This window comes from Rutidosis leptorrhynchoides, chromosome 3 (assembly GCF_046630445.1).
Source record: "Rutidosis leptorrhynchoides isolate AG116_Rl617_1_P2 chromosome 3, CSIRO_AGI_Rlap_v1, whole genome shotgun sequence".
Classification (NCBI taxonomy): domain Eukaryota; kingdom Viridiplantae; phylum Streptophyta; class Magnoliopsida; order Asterales; family Asteraceae; genus Rutidosis; species Rutidosis leptorrhynchoides.
Window position 1 is genome coordinate 265921076 of NC_092335.1, and position 14128 is coordinate 265935203.

General features: G+C 35.7%; 1 non-coding gene across 1 annotated transcript; it reads left to right on the forward strand.

Moving 5' to 3' along the window:
• The first annotated feature begins 339 nt into the window (after window positions 1-339).
• On the forward strand, window positions 340-446 carry LOC139903575 (small nucleolar RNA R71). The gene has a single exon (XR_011778386.1). It is a non-coding gene; the product is annotated as a small nucleolar RNA R71 (small nucleolar RNA).
• Window positions 447-14128: the final 13682 nt, after the last annotated feature.

Genomic DNA, 14128 nt, shown 5'->3' on the forward strand with positions numbered 1-14128 from the left:
TCAGTGGGTTGCGGGTTGGTATAATTAACACAAGCCTGAGCTTGGTTAACCTACTGCGGCTGCGTCTTCAATTCTCCGAATTGTTTAGCAAGAGATTCCATCTTGTCCGTGAGGGATTTGATGACCTCCATTTGATTGTTAAGTGAAGAGAGTGGGGCAGATGATGAAGTTGTTTCACTACTGTTCCAGTCATGATGATGGATCGTCATGTTTTCGAGCAATTCCCATGCTTCATATGCGGTTTGGTTCATCAGATTCCCTTGAGCTGCTGCATCGATCGCCGTCCTATGATTTACCGTAAGACCATTGTAGAAGTTGCAGATTTGGGCTGACCGTTCTAGCTGGTGATTAGGGCATTTCTTCAGCAGGGTTTTGAAACGCTCCCATGCAGTGTAGAGAGATTCATCATAACTTTGTTTGAAGTTAATGATGTAATTCTTCAGCTTGGTTTGTTTCGAAGGGGGGAAATATTTGGTTAGGAATTTAGTAGCCATCGCCGTCCATGACGTGATGAAATCTTTTTCCAGTCCTTCGAACCAAGTTTGAGCATGATGAGTGAGAGAATAGGGGAACAGGTATAGCCGGACTATATCTTGTCCTATCTCTGGCTGTTTGTAGGAGTTCGAAAGAGATATGAATTTATCAAGGTGAGAATTAGGATCGTCATTCGGTAATCTATGAAACTGACAGCTATTTTGAAAGAGCTGGATGATGTGATGTTTTAACTCGAACGAGTGTCCTTGAATCTCTGGAAATCTGATTGGTCCTCCTCGACCTTCAATCGAGGGTTTGGTATTTTCTGCTAAAGTAACGCATAACGCCATTTGGTTTCTGATTCATGCTTCCTTGCGTGCTTTAGAGATTATTGCGTCTGGATCAGGTATGAATAACAATGGCCCTGGTCTAGATCGGGTTTTGGTCATACACTGGGTATGCCTTTTTGTTTTTGATTTTTCGCAGATAAGCTAAATTATAATAAGCTAAACTAAACTAATTTAATTCTACGGTAATCGAATTTGATCTAATTGTAAACTAAGTTAATCTAAGGTAATCTAATCTAAGGTAGTCTAAGGTAATCTAAGGTAATCTAGAGTAATCTAAAGTTCTTTAACTAATTAACTAACTATCCTACGGTGGAATATGTTTTTGGTTCTGGCTACGGATTCCCTGGTATTTCAGTGAAAAAGCTCCGCACGAACTATTCAACAAACCAACAAACCAACATGGTACCATAGGTCGAGATTAATTCTGATCAACATGAATATGATGGGGTCTTTATTTATTTTATTGAGCAACAAATTGTGGACCACTAACATCGGACTGCTAACTACGGACTAAGAAAATATTAAAAGTATTATAAGTATATATATATATATATATATATATATATATATATATACATATATATATATATATATACATATATATATATACCTATATATATATATATATATATATATATATATATATATATATATATATGTAACGATTACTTGAAAAGAAAATATGTTGATATATTATATATATGGTTAGGTTCGTGATATCTATCTGAGACCAAGTCGAGTTAAATACCTTCAAGGCAAAAGTGAGTATATAGTCCCACTTTTAAACTCTAAATATTTCGGGATGAGAATACATGTATTTTATAATTTACGTTATGGACACAAGTGATTAAAAATATATATTCTACGTTGAGTTGTACCACTGGCATACTTCCCTGTAACTTGGTAACTACTATTTACATGAGGTATTGTAAACGCGAATCCTGTTGATAGATCTATCGAGCCTGACAACCCCAACCGGACTGGATGACCAGTATTCAATGGTTGCACAGTACTTCGTTTCGGTGACTACACTTGGTACGGTGTAGTAAGATTTCATAATAAAGGGAATATGCGACGTTGATTAAATGTTAAGTATGGTTATCAAGTGCTCAACAACTTAGAATATTTTTATTAAAACGTTTATATATGAAATCTTGTGGTCTATATTTATAACGCTGCTGGCATTAAACCTATATCTCACCAATTTTATGTTGATATTTTAAGCATGTTTATTCTCATGTGATAACTAAAAGCTTCCGCTGCAACATGTTGAATTTAAGCAAGATCTTGAGTATGCATATTTGTGACAAAAATAAAACTGCATATCGGAGAATTTGTAATGTAAAATACATTGGAAATCGTGTTGTTATCATCACATGTAAAGTTTGTAAGGCTAAGATTATCGCTAAACGATAATCATTATTATGTTGTTTAAACCTTGTATTTGTAATAAAAGTTATGGTTTGTATTGTAAAAACGAATGCAGTTTTTGAAAAACGTCGCATATAGAGGTCAATACCTCGCGATGAAATCATATGTTATTGTATTCGTCCTTATGGTTAAGGTCGGGTTATGACATGTGGTATCAGAGCGTTGATCTTAGAGAACCAGAAAATTTACATTAGTGTGTCTTATCGAGTTTGTTAGGATGCATTAGTGAGTCTGGACTTTGACCGTGTTTGATTTAGAAAACTATTGCTTATCCTTGTTGGTTAAAAATTAATATGTAAATATTATGTGGTACTAACGTGCTAGTTGTTATGAGATAGATGTCTGGCTTAGAACTTGTTATCATATTCAGCGACTCCGAATCAGAATCTTCAGATGGTGTTCCAGTCATTAACCTATCCGATGATGAAAACGACACCTTTGGGGAAGACTCACAATTTTCGAATGAATCAATTGAAGAGGAACCGGAAAGTGATCCTGAGGAGGAAGAAATACAGGAAATTACGAAAGACAAGTTCGAAAGAGGAAAGAAACGAAAGGCTACTGAATTGGAAAATCCAAATCCCGAGCTTAGTAAGGATGTTGTGGCACCAACTCCACCAGAAACTTCCACCCCTATTCCCGCTATTCTTATTAGTTCTATCCCGGCATCCAGTTCTTCAGCCCCTCAGCCAAAACGCAGGGAGACAGTCAAGATAACCTTTAAGCGATTTCTTTGAACACAAACGTTTTGGGCTAAATGATGCGCTGTTGTTTTAAACCATGGGATCATATAACGTTTTGTATAATATTACTAGTGTGGTTTGTTTAATGTTTGATGTAAGATAAGCATATGTAAAATAGTAAAGTGTGAAATGCAATAATTTTCCATGGTTGAGAATTATTTGGATGGTAGTAATTGATTTTCGTACTAAGCTATTAAGTATGAACTTTAACGGGTAGGTACTACCCTAGATATAATTATAAAACGCTAATAAGAAGAAAAGGCTTTTATAATAATAACTGGTTCATATTATTAATAAGCTACGATGTACTGTAAATACACACTACATCTATAATATTCCATGTGAATAATTATTTTTTTTCATTCTTATTGAAGATTATGGCGCGATTGAACCGAATGACGGAACAAGAAATCGAGGAACTCATCAATCAGCGAGTGGACGACAGAATGTTATGGGTCGAGGCTACGAGAGGTGCTGCAGTTAACCCAAATCCTCGTGTGGGATGTACTTACAAAACTTTTCAAGGTTGAAAGCCCTCATCATTCAGTGGAACAGAAGGACCGATCGGTTTAACCCAGTGGATCAAAAATATTGAGTCTGTGTTTAAAATCAGTGGTTGTATTGAGAAGGACATGACCAAGTATGCATCGTGCACCTTACAAGATAGTGCACTCACGTGGTGGAAAAACTATGTGAAGGCCGTGGGAGGAGATGTAGCTTATGATACTCCCTGGGAAGAATTCAAAACAATGCTAATCAACGAGTATTGTCCAAGGAACGAGGTTAGGAATTTGGAAACTGAATTACGAAGCCTGAAAGGTGTTGGTACTAAACTCACCAACTACAATCAGCGATCCATGGAATTAGCTTTGCGATGTCTCGAATTGGTACCAACCGAAGAACGGAAGATAGAACTGTACAAAGATGGTTTGCCTAAAAATGTCAAAGCAAATGTTACAGCATCGAAACTCAAGACTATTCACGAAGCCATCACCATGGCAAACGAGTTGATGGACCAGATTATTCTGGATAAGAACACCGATGTCAAGATATGGGAAAACAAAAGAAAGTGGGAAGGTAATCAACAATCCAACAAGAAACAAGAAACCACGCAAGGTGTGGGTAGTGGTTCAAGCTCAGGTTACAAGGGACGAAATCCTTTATGTAACAGATGCCACAAACATCACTCTAGTTATTGTAATGTAGTGTGCGATAATTGTAATCTAAGGGGTCATCTTGCAGAAGATTGTAGGATTCCTGTTACAAATACCAATGGCACCAAGACTCCTGCCACCAATGCAAATAGAACTGCCTTGGCCATTGTTACTTGCTATGCGTGTGGGAAACAGGGTCATTATAAGAGCCAGTGCCCGAATCCAGAGAAGAATAACGGATCTGCACGTGGAAGAGCATTTATTATTAATGCTAGAGAGGCGTATGAAGACCCGAAGCTGGTTACGGGTACGTTTATCATTAATAACTTATCAGCATCTATTATATTTGATACTGGTGTCGATAGAAGTTACGTGTGTAGAGACTTTTACGCTAAATTGAATTGTTCATCATTACCTCTAGATGCTAAGTACATGATTGAGTTAGCTAATGGTAAACTAATTAAAGCCGATAAAATTTGCCGTGATTGTAAAATAAATTTAGCCAGAGAAACATTTAAGATTGATTTGATACCCATAGAATTAGGAAGTTTTGACGTAATTATTGGCATGGACTGGATGTCCAAAGTAGGTGTCGAAGTGGTGTGTGCTGAAAAGGCAATTCGTATTCCTCGAAAGGATAAATCAATGATAATGATTTACGGAGATAAAGGTAACCCAAACCTAAATCTCATTAGCTGTTTAAAAGCTCGAAAGTGTTTAGAAAAGGGATGTTATGCCATCCTAGCACATGTAAAGAAAGTGAAGAAAAGGAGAAGAATATTAACGATGTAAATGTAGTAAGAGACTTTCCCGATGTATTTCCGGAAGAATTACCGGGACTACCTCCTTTCAGGTCTGTATAATTTCAAATAGATCTTGTACCAGGAGCTGCACCGTCCGAGTTAAAAGAACTTTAGAGTCAGTTAAAAGAATTACTGGACCGAGGATTCATACGACCAAGTACTTCACCGTGGGGAGCTCCAATTTTATTTGTTAAAAAGAAGGATGGATCTTTTAGGATGTGTATAGATTATTGTGAATTAAATAAGTTAACTATCAAGAATCGGTATCCACTACCGAGAATTGACGAATTATTTGATCAACTACAAGGATCATGTGTGTACTCGAAAATCGACTTAAGATCGGGCTATCATCAACTACGTGTCAAAGAAGAAGACATTCTGAAAACTGCTTTCCAGACACGTTATGGTCATTACGAATTTTTGGTGATGACGTTTGGGTTGACAAATGCGCCAGCTGTATTCATGGACCTCATGAATCGAGTTTATACTCCATATTTAGATAAGTTTGTTATCGTTTTCATTGACGATATTCTTATCTATTCCAAGAGTGAGCAAGAGCATGAGCAGCATTTAAGGTTGGTATTAGAATTGTTAAGAAAGGAACATTTATACGCCAAATTTTCTAAGTGTGCATTTTGGTTGGAAGAAGTGCAATTTCTTGGTCACGTTGTTAGTAGCAAAGGAATTCAGGTTGATCCAGCTAAAATTGAGGCCATTGAAAAATGGGAGACTTCTAAGACACCAACGCAGATACGCCAGTTTTTGGGTTTAGCCGGTTATTATAGAAGGTTTATTCAAGATTTTTCCCGAATAGCTAAACCATTAACAGCGTTAACGCAAAAAGGGAAGAAGTACGAATGGACTTCTGAGCAGGAGAGTGCATTTCAATTACTGAAGAAGAAGTTGACTACAGCACCTATTTTATCGTTACCTGAAGGGAACGATGATTTTGAGATATATTGTGACGCTTCGCGACAAGGTTTTGGTTGCGTCCTTATGCAACGAAAAAAGTTATTGCATATGCATCCCGACAATTGAAGATTCACGAACGAAATTATACGACGCATGATCTAGAACTGGGAGCAGTAGTGTTTGCAATGAAGATATGGAGACACTACTTATATGGGGTTAAATGCACTGTGTTTACCGATCATAAAAGCCTTCAACATATTTTCGATCAGAAACAGCTGAACATGAGGCAACGTAGGTGGGTCGAGCTTTATGATTGTGAGATTCGCTATCATCCCGGGAAAGCGAATGTTGTGGCCGACGCTCTAAGGAGAAAGGAACGAGAGCCAATTCGAGTACGAGCAATGAACATAAAAATTCGCATGAATCTCAACTCACAAATCAAAGAGGCTCAACGAGAAGCTCTTACTAAAGAAAACATAGGAAATGAAATAATGAAGAAGTATGAGAAGCAACTCGTTATACGGGAAGACGAAAATTCGATATTTTGCAAACCGTATTTGGGTACCAAAGTTGGGTGGATTAAGGAAGTTGATATTGAATGAGGCACATAAGACAAGATACTCGATACATCCTGGAGTTGGAAAAATGTATCAAGATCTTAAGACGCATTATTGGTGGCCTAATTTAAAGACAGATGTTGTAACATATGTTGGTGAATGTTTAACTTGTTCCAAAGTCAAAGCAGAACACCAGAAGCCGTCAGGGTTACTTCAACAACCAGAAATCCCAGAATGGAAATGGGATGGTATTACAATGGATTTCATCACGAAGTTACCTAAGACTGCCTGTGGTTATGACACCATTTGGGTAATAGTTGATCGTCTTACCAAATCTGCGCATTTCTTGCCTATAAAGGAAACGGATAGAATGGAGAAACTATTACGACTGTACATAAAGGAAATTGTTTCAAGGCATGGAATACCTATTTCCATTATATCCGATCGTGATAGTAGATTTACATCAAAGTTCTGGCAATCACTACAGGAGGCACTGGGAACTCGTTTGGATATGAGCACCGTATATCATCCGCAAACTAACGGGCAGAGTGAAAGAACAATTCAGACTCTTGAAGACATACTCAGGTCATGTTTGATCGATTTTGGAAATGGATGGGATAAATATCTACCATTAGCAGAATTCTCGTATAATAACAGTTATCATGCGAGCATTAAAGCTGCACCATTTGAAGCACTGTATGAAAGGAAGTGTAGATCCCCTATCTGTTGGAATGAAGTAAGAGATCGACAATTAACTAGTCCAGAGATCATACATGAAACTACTGAGAAGATAGTACAAATCAAGGAGAGATTGAAAACAGCCCGTAGTCGCCAAAAGAGCTACGCCGATGTCCGAAGGAAACCATTAGAGTTTCATATCGGTGACATGGTTATGCTAAAGGTGTCACCTTTGAAAGGTGTAATACGTTTTGGCAAAAGGGGTAAACTGAATCCAAGGTATGTAGGCCCGTTCAAGATCATCGAACGCATTGGACCGGTAGCTTATCGACTCGAGTTACCACAACAACTCACCAGAGTACATAATTCATTTCACGTCTCAAACCTCAAGAAATTTCTTGCAAAAGAAGATCTCACCATTCCTCTTGAAGAAATCCAAGTCGACGAGAAACTACAATTCATAGAAGAACCAGTCGAAATCATGGACCGTGAAGTTAAACAACTCAAGCAGAGCAACATACCAATCGTTAAGGTTCGTTGGAATGCTCGAAGGGGTCTCGAGTTTACTTGGGAATGAGAGGATCAGATGAAACAAAAGTACCCACATTTGTTTACCGATGACGCAAAATAGGTACAATTTTAAAATTTCGGGACGAAATTTATTTAACGGGTAGGTACTGTAACGACCCGAATTTTTCCGATCATTTTATATCTATGAGATTAATATTTACATAAATTAAACCTTACCAACATGGTAAGTAATCTAAATTGTTGAGACTTATGATTTTGAAAAGAGTTTTACACAACGTTTGACCGTCCAATTTGACCGATGATATCACGAACTATATAACATACGATAATTATACGTTTGTGTATATATATGTATTTATATATATTTAACATGATCTAAGGATAGTTTAACATCTCATTGTATACTAATAACAATGAGTTATAAGTATATTTTGAAACTACTAACTTAAGTTTTCAAAACGATGACTATACGTAACGTTCTTTGACATAAATACATATAACTTATAATGCTTATACATGTATCATATAGATATGTATTTAATCACTTTTAAAGGGCTTTTATACATAAAATAATATAAGTATATTTACAAAAGATAGTTATATTTTAATTCTCGTTCCGTTTTCTCAAGATTTCTATACGTATATCAAGGGTATATGTACCCGTATCATACCCAGCTTCTATACGTATTTACTATTGGTATATACACATCAAATCAACATCTAAATCAGCCATATTACTGCCCTAGGTATGAGGTAATTAGAAATTGGAAGTAAGAATGACTAATTACAAAAAAATAACAAACTAAAATTTTGTTTTGGTCTCCCCCATTCACGTTTTATATAGCCCTCCCCCATCTCATTTTAGTTCATCATTTTTACTTCCAAATTACTCTCTAAATCACTTACATGAAAGCCTTAAGAAACCTACTTCAATTCAGCAAGTTACCATGAAGATCTAGCTTCAAAAACAAGCCTTCTTCATCATAAGAAATTCCTTTCAAGAACACTTTAATAATCCTTCCAACTATACAAGTTTACTTCCAACCTTTTGATCCAACTCCACCACTCTTTTGGCTCTAGGATTTTTCTTATCTTTTGCAGTAACTTTGTCCAAGTAACTTGAGGTAGTAACCTTATTCATAACCTTATTCGATTCATATTTATATAGCTATCTTATTTTATGTTGTAAAATTTTAACAACAAGAACATAGTTTGAATGATTTCAAACTTGTTTGCAAACTAAATAGATCCTTCTAACTTAACTTTTAAAACACTTCAAGACCTGTAATATATCATAATGATATGCTAACTTAACAAGATATAACTTGGTTTTACAAAGAACATCTTAAAAACTGAATCTACGTCGTCGGAGTGCAACCGGGGGCTGTTTTGGGTTGGATAATTAAAAACCATCTTGAACTTTGAATTGGAAGTTTATGTTCTGGAAAAATGATATTTCTTATGAATATGTTAACACATAAAAATTTCATGGTTTAACTCAAAGTGTAAGTATTTTTAGAAAAATGATCATTAAATGTTATTTTTATGATGGAAAATGATCACTTTCATAAGTTTCACCAAAGTTTGACCTATAACCTGTGATTTCAAAAACTAAGGTATTTTCAGTTCATATTCTTAAAATTTGACTCAATCCAAGGAAGTGGCAAGTTGAACCAACAAAAACGGAGTTGTAATGAAGAAACTACGACTAAAACAAGATTGGGTATCCGAAGCTAGTTTAGCTACGAAAATATTTGGAGAAAAAGTAAATTAATCATATCTTTTCTAATTAATATGATATTTTATATATAATTATTTATGATTTGATTTTATATATTTCAGGACCCTCCGTAAACAACACGAGAAGATTAATCATAAGACCTCATGATTGTACGCAACATGTCATTTGACAACACGGTACTTTATGTACGCAACACGTCATTTGACAACATGGTACCATGGGGCGAGATTAATTCTCATTAACACGAATACGATGGGGTCTTTATTTATTTTATTGAGCAACTAATTGTGGACCACTAACATCGGACTGCTAACTACGGACTAAGAAAATATTATGTCATAACCCGTCCTTAACCATAAGAACGTGTTAGATAACGTATGATTTCATTGCGAGGTATTGACCTCTATATGCGACATTTTTAAAAAGGAAAACTGCATATATTATACATTACAAACCAAACCATTATTTTTGTTACAAGCTTTAGACAATAAAAAGATGATTATCGTTTAACGATAATCTTCGACTTACAAACTTTACAAATGATAATAACAACACGATTTCTAGCATATTTTACAACACACGTCCTCGGATATGCAGTTTTATTTTTGACACAAATATGAGTACGCATGATCCTGCTTAGATTCAACATAATGCAGCGGAAGCTTTAATTATCACCTGAGAATAAACATGTTTAAAAACGTCAACATAAAGTTGGTGAGATATAGGTTTAGTGCGCAGCAATATATATATATAGACCACAAGATTTCGTATATAAACATTTCAATAAAAATATTCTAAGTGGTTGAGCACTTGGTAACCATACTTAACATTTTCACGTCGCATATTCCCTTTAATATGAAATCTTACTACACCGTACCAAGTGTAGTCACAAAACGAAGTACTGTGCAACCGTTGAATACTGGTCGTCCAGTCCGGTTGGGGTTGTCAGGCCCGATAGATCTATCAACAGGATTCGCGTTTACAATACCGCTGTAAATAACAGTTACCAAGCTACAGGGAAGTATGCCAGTGGTACAACTCAACGTAGAATATATTTTTCAGTTACTTGTGTCCATAATGTAAAACATAAAATACATGTATTCTCATCCCGAAATATTTAGAGTTTAAAAGTGGGACTATATACTCACTCTTGTCTTGATGATATATATAATTTGACTCGGTCTTCCGGTTGATATCACGAACCTATCCATATATAATATATCAATATGTTTTCATTTTAAAACAAACGTTATATATATATATACTTGTTATACTTTTAATATTTTGAATATTTCCTTAGTCCGAAGTTAGCAGTCCGAGGTTAGCAATTCAATTTTAATGGTTCATTTTTAGATGTTTAATATACCCGCAATGAATAAATACAACCCCCAACGAAATAAATAAAACTCCCGTAAAACCCCATCATAAATGTATTGGTCGAGATTAATCTTGACCCATGGTACCGGTGTTGTCAAATGACGTGTTGCGTACATAAAGTACCGGTGTTGTCAAATGACGTGTTGCGTACAATCATGGGATCTTATGATTAATCTTCTCGTGTTGCTTACGGGTGATCCTGAACCATATGAAATTGAATTATGAGTACATATATATAAAATATCATGTTATCTTAGAAGTATGTGATTTTATGTAAATTTTTCCAATGAATCCCGAAGTTGAAAATGTCTAGGATAGCCAATTTTGTTTCGGTCATAGTTTCTTCGTTACAAGTCCGTTTTCGTTGATTCAAATTGCCATCTTCTTGGATCGAGTTCTTCTTTAAGACTATGAACTGTAAATACCTTGGTTTGTATTCAAAATCATACGGCATAAGTGAAAGTTTAGTGAAACATATGAAGTTAAACATTTTGTTACAACAAAATCATTTAATGACCATTTTTCCAAAAATACTTATACTTTGAAAAACCAAGTTTTACCTTGTTAAATTAACATATAAATAAGTTATGTTACATGTCTTGAAGTATTTTAAAAGTTAAGTTAGAAGGATCTATTTAGTTTGCAAACAAGTTTGAAAACATTCAAACTATGTTCTTGTTGTTAAACTTTTGTACCACAAAATAAGATAGCTATATATATATGAATCGAATAAGGTTATGAACATAGATTCTACCTCAAGTTCCTTGGATAAGTTTGCTGTAAAAGAGTAGTAAGAAGCTAGAATCAAAAGGGTGATAGAAGTGGATGAAAGATTGGAAGTAAGTTGGTGTTCTTGGAGGGTTTTCTTGAAATGTTTTTGTATGGTTTTCTTATGGTGTTTTAGTATGGTTTTTGAAGCTAGATCTTTATGGAACTTTGCTGGATTGTTATGGAGTTTAGAGAGTAAGAAAGAGTGTGTGTTTTTAGTTAAGAGATTGAAGTAAAAATGAATCAAAAATGATGATACATATATACTCCTAAAAATGTGATCTTTAAGGATAACATGACAAAATTCTAGTTTGTATTTTTGTAATTAGTCTTGCAATGATTCAAAAGTAATTACCTTATACATAAGGCATGAATAAGGGCTGGTTAGGTGGTGATTTGATGTGTATATACCAATAGTAAATACGTATAGAAGCTTGGTATGATACGAGTACAAATACTCTAGGTATACGTATAGAAATTTTGTGAAAAATGGAATGAGGATTCAAATATAGCTATCTTTTGTGAATACACTTATATGATTTTATGTATTTAAGTTCTTAAAAGTGATTAAATACATTACTTATACAATATATGTATAAACATTATAGTCTTAAGTATTTAAGTCAAATAACGTTACGTATTGTTATCGTTTTGAAAACTTAAGTTAGTAGTTTCAAAATACACATATAACTTGTTGTTATTAATACAAAATGAGATATTAAAACATTCATTAATCATGTTAAATATGTATATATACATATATATACACAAACGTATAATTATCATATATTGTATAGTTCGTGATATCATCGGTCAAACTAGACGGTCAAACGTTGTGTAAAACTCTTTTCGGAAATATAAGTCTCGACAATTTGGATTACTTATCATGTTGGTAAGGTTTAATTTATGTAAATATCAATCTTATAAGTATAGAACGATCGAAAAAATGCGGGTCGTTACATTACCTCCCCGTTAAATAAATTTCGTCCCGAAATTTTAAAATTGTACCTATTTTGCGTTATCGAGAAACAAGTGCGGATACTTTCGTTTCATCTGATCCTCGCGTTCCCAAGTAAACTCGGGACCTCTTCTAGCATTCCAACGAACCTTAACAATCGGTATATTGCTCTGTTTGAGCTGTTTAACTTCACGGTCCATGATTTCAATTGGTTCTTCGACGAATTGTAGTTTCTCGTCGACATGGATTTCTTCAAGAGGAATGGTGAGGTCTTCCTTTGCAAGACACTTCTTAAGGTTTGAGACGTGAAAGGTATTATGTACTCCGGCGAGTTGTTGTGGTAACTCGAGTCGATAAGCTACCGGTCCAATGCGTTCGATGATCTTAAACGGGCCTACGTATCTTGGGTTCAGTTTACCCCTTTTGCCGAAACGTATTACACCTTTCCAAGGTGACACCTTTAGCATAACCATGTCCCCGACCTGAAACTCTAATGGTTTCCTTCGAACATCGGCGTAGCTCTTTTGGCGACTACGGGCTGTTTTCAATCTCTCCTTGATTTGTACTATCTTCTCGGTCGTTTCGTGTATGATCTCGGGACCAGTTAAATGTCGATCTCCTACTTCATTCCAACAGATAGGAGATCTACACTTCCTTCCGTACAATGCTTCGAATGGCGCAGCTCCAATGCTCGCATGATAACTATTATTATACGAGAATTCTGCTAACGGTAGATATTTATCCCATCCGTTTCCAAAATCGATCACACATGCCCTGAGCATGTCTTCAAGAGTCTGAATTGTTCTTTCACTCTGCCCGTCGGTCTGCGGATGATATGTGGTACTCATATCCAAACGAGTTCCTAGTGCCACCTGTAGTGATTGCCAAAATTTTGAAGTAAATCTACTATCACGATCGGATATAATGGAAATAGGTATCCCATGCCTTGAAACAACTTCCTTTATATACAATCGTAATAGTTTCTCCATTCTATCCGTTTCCTTTATAGGCAAGAAATGTGCAGACTTGGTGAGACGATCGACAATCACCCAAATGGTGTCGTAACCCCAGGCAGTCTTTGGTAACTTCGTGATGAAATCCATGGTAATACCATCCCATTTCCATTCTGGGATTTCTGGTTGTTGAAGTAACCCTGACGGCTTCTGGTGTTCTGCTTTAACCTTGGAACAAGTTAAACACTCCCCAACATATGTTGCAACGTCTGTTTTTAAATTAGGCCACCAATAATGCGTCTTAAGATCTTGGTACATCTTTCCAACTCCAGGATGTATCGAATATCTTGTCTTATGTGCCTCGTTCAATATCAACTTCCTTAATCCACCCAACTTCGGTACCCAAATACGATTTGCAAAATATCGAATTCCATCTTCCCGCATAACGAGTTGCTTCTCATACTTCTTCATTATTTCATTTCCTATATTTTCTTTAGTAAGTGCTTCTCGTTGAACTTCTTTGATTTGTGAGTTGAGATTCATGCGAATTTTTATGTTCATCGCTCGTACTCGAATTGGTTCTCGTTCCTTTCTGCTTAGAGCGTCGGCCACCACGTTCGCTTTCCCGGGATGATAACGAATTTCACAATCATAGTCATTTATTAACTCAACCCACCTACGTTGCCTCATGTTCAGCT